Here is a 4,191-nt window from a genome sequence, read left to right as displayed (position 1 = left end):
TATATATATATATATATACGTATATATATACGTATATGTGTGCGTGCGTGCGCGTGCGTGTGTGCATATGATTGTACGCGTGTGTGCATATGATTGTACGCGTGTTGCGGCTCTTTGTGCTCTGATGCTGGTCCCTGCAACGGTGTTGCTGACAAGCTGTGGCAGCTCATGGATCTTCTTAAGACAGCATTGCTGATGTGGAGAGAAAAGACTTGAATGAAGGGCAACAGCTAGTCTTCTATCAAAGTATGTAACCTTGCTATACCTGTACCTTGAAACGGAACTTTGCAGATGCGGAGCCATAGGCTCAACATACATTTGGAGATTTTCTTTTTTGTTTCTGAAATATTTCAAGTGCTGAAATAAAATTTGAAGTGTCATTCCGAAATATGTTTTGATTACATATTGGTGAATGAAACCTATTGTTTTGTATTGTACTTGATTTCTTGCTAAAGTCAAATTAAGTGGTGCTTGTAACGACAAACCCTAAATATCAATAAATATAAATTCTTCTATAAGGAGTTAGCAAAAGAGCTTGAACCTGATCGCTAGATCTGTTGAAAATACTAAAATACTAGCTGAGTCGTTCTTAAGTTACGCTGCACCTTCTTGATAAACGAGGTTGCAGTGTACTTCTAGATACACAATGCGTGATAATGACGTAATCCTAAAAGTTGGAATGCTTTTGATCATAAGTCTCCTCGATCAAATTTGACAACATGCTAAGCAACAACGACAACAGCTATTATTGATAATGTACAATTTTAATATAACATAAGTAGAATACCACTAAAATGGCTACTTTATTGTCAGGTAAAGACAGGATTACCTCAAGTGAATGCATCTCAGTGTTATGAGTTATTTTTGATAATACTGTATTTCAACGTCTGATAAACTCATCACTTCTTCTGACATACTGAAAGCAAATGGCGAAGCCTTTATATCTGTGGTTCTCAGCATTTTGTAGCTCAGTACTTCCTTTAAAAAGAATAGCTTTCTACAAACTCCCCTTCCCATGTTCTGCAAAAAGAGGAAAAAAATATACAACAGACATAATATATTGTTTTAGTCAAACAGGAGCTAATTTTACATGAAAGTACCCAGAAACTACACTCAATATCAAAAGAAGCAAAGAAAATATAAAGGAATTAAAGATCCCCGAGACTAAAGCGCAGCTCGATGAAACAGAAGAAACAACAGTGCAAGCAGAACAAATAAAAGTACCAACCAAATCAGATGGAATTCCAGAGCGTAATAGATGGAAAAGTAAGGTATTGCACAGTAAGTGTTCTGCAAGTGCCAGTGATTCCGATGTTGATACATACATGGCCCGTTAGTAGCTATTAGCATCTGGACTTAAATCAGACAAAAAGTAAGTTTCGTTTGGCAGCTCAGAATCGATGTCTGCCCACTAGAAATTACCAAACCGAGATCCTTAAAACTATAATGATATTTTCAGTTGCTTCGTCGTACAACTAGAGAAACAATTGACTACTGCATGTATGTCTGCTCTTATGTAAATTTCAACTGAGTATACTAAGCGACGTTTGCACTGAATCATATGCACTGGACAATTTGTTGTCAGTTTTGACTCCCATATGCGAAAAACTAGTGGGAACATAAGCCTGCCATATTTACTTATAAAACCCCATCGATCATGAGCCAATTTTTAAATATTTGCGAAGGCTAGTGCTTCCTATGTTAGATTTTTATGAAAATTATTAAAGAAGATGAGAACTTATATAATGAAATTATATTTCACCTTGGTACATCATCAGTTATGTTTCGGTTAACTGATATCATAATTCTCAATTCATATTTGAATCCTGATAGCGATGTCGTTGAAAATGCGTTTGAAATATAAGTATCGTAGCTTGTTTGGATATTTTATTCTATTAAAAATCTAAAGATTCACCAACCCTCATATCGTCGTCATTTGACGTTTATCTCCCCTTGTGAGCTCACAACGCTCAGCAAGGGGGAACTACAAATCAAGTTAAGAACCATTGTTCTATATGGTCGTTCAACCAGCTAAAAGTACCTTTCAAATCACATCTCTAGTTTTAAAACCATAAGATTATATTGAACAAAATGCACTGAAGTAGACTGTATCAGAAAAGAACGAATGTTCGTATGTAGACGACTTTAATGGTAGATTTGCTCAGCCAGAGCTGACCCGGAGCTAAAGAAAATGCACAACTGTCAGTGATTAAAAGAATAAAGAAAAAGAAAGAAAAAATCAGTGTCTTGCTGTCGAGAAAGTTTCTATGTGGTCGCACCGTTCATTAGAAACAATAGCGAAATCTACCTTAAATCACACTTTATTATTTCAAATTAAGAAATACTTCATTATATAACTTAGTTCTACATATAGTCTTACAAAATATATAATTATCACAGCTGGAATACTTCTGATTACATATGTCTACTCTATCGTGGCTGACAACAGACACATTCTATACAATGTCCCAGCCTTTTATTATTATTTTTATCATTATTATTCGATTTGACTCAGTTTTTTTCTTATTATTAATAATAATAATCCTTTCTACTAAAGGCACACGGCTTGAAATTTGGTGGGAAGGGCTAGTTAGTTATATTGAGATTGAAAGCTCTCCTCGACTATTTTTAAATATCATTAAAAAAGGAAGATGCAAGCAGAGAGTGGGGTGCTGCTCCCAAATATATTTATTAAAAGGTGAACGAATGTGGCGAAGATGGCCCGAGTGAGTAGGCCTACCCTGAACTTGCACCTGTAGGTTGAAGAGTACGAGCGGGAAAGTGACATCTTCCTTTGGTGCCTTTATCAGTTGGGATGATCCAGGACCGATGAGGCTCCAAGGGAGTTTGCTCCTGGATGGTACAGCTCCTTTTTGAGTAATTTTGTTATCAACCAATATTCTTGCTGATAATTATTGATTCAATGAAGGCGGCGAGCTGGCAGAATCGTTAGCATGCCGGACGAAATGCTTAGCAGCATTCCGTCCTTCTTCACGTTCTGAGTTCAAATTCCGCCGAGGTCGGCTTTGCCTTTCATCCTTTAGGAGGCCAATAAAATAAGTACTAGTTAAGCAATGGGGTCGTTATAATCGGCCTACGCCCCACCCTCGAAATTGCTGGCCTTGTGCCAAAATTTGAAACTAATTATTGCTTTAATGCTTATATGTGTAAATGACCTTTGTCCCTGTATTGTTCTACATTTTTTCGGCTCTTGTGACCAATAACATAATACTACTGCTGCTATTATTCACAGCTCCTAAAGTAACAAACGTCTGTTTCTGTAATTACTGTCACAAAATTTATTCTGTGAAAGTAGAGAAACTTTAAATTGCTTCCTTTTCACATTTAAAATGATGTTGTTCTTTAATATTCCAGATCACATTAGTTTTCAGAAGACGGAACGAGAATCTCTAATATTGTTTCCTGAAATAAATATTTAAGAAATGAAGAGAAATAAAAGATAATGCTTAAAGATTTGGTCAGGTAGGTGTGGGAAAAAAAAATGTTTAGTTATAATATTGCAGTTATACTAAATAGTGAAGGGGAGTTTGCAAACAACTACTTGGCGATATTTTCACTCTGGAACTTAAAAGGGGGTGGAAAAATAAAGAAACACGTCAACTTTTTATTTATAATGTGTCTCAGTTAGTTTGTGTGTGTCTGCAGACGCCAGTGTAGTCGATACCATCCTCTTGTCATCATCATCATCATCATCGTCGTCGTCGTAATCATCATCCTCATCATCATCACCAGCAGCAGCAGCAGCAGCAGCAGTAATAACAGCAATAGCAACAGCAGTAACGGCAGCAGCATCGTCTTTGTGATAAGCGTCCTCACAGACATAGTCACCAGCATCACCACCATCATCACGACCACTCACTATCACCACCGCCTCCGCAACCACCACTGCCACATCAGCATCATCAGCAGCAGCAACAGCGGACGCAGCGGACGCATTTGAAGTGTACTAGCAGGATAGTCGCCATTGTCGCATTCGTCACCACCACCATCACCATCACTACTACCATCATCATCACCACTACAACAACCACCACCTCAAACACCACCACCACCACCACCATCACTATCGTCGTCGCTATCATTTATATTTGTTTTGTTCTAATTTTTGGCAGATATTTTGGAGACAGATGAAATTTCCTTTTCATGCAGCGTAGAAAAGCTATAGTAATT

Source organism: Octopus bimaculoides, chromosome 2, assembly GCF_001194135.2.
Source record: "Octopus bimaculoides isolate UCB-OBI-ISO-001 chromosome 2, ASM119413v2, whole genome shotgun sequence".
Lineage (NCBI taxonomy): Eukaryota > Metazoa > Mollusca > Cephalopoda > Octopoda > Octopodidae > Octopus > Octopus bimaculoides.
The sequence above is the reverse complement of the archived record's forward strand: the minus strand, read 5'-3'. Positions refer to the sequence as shown.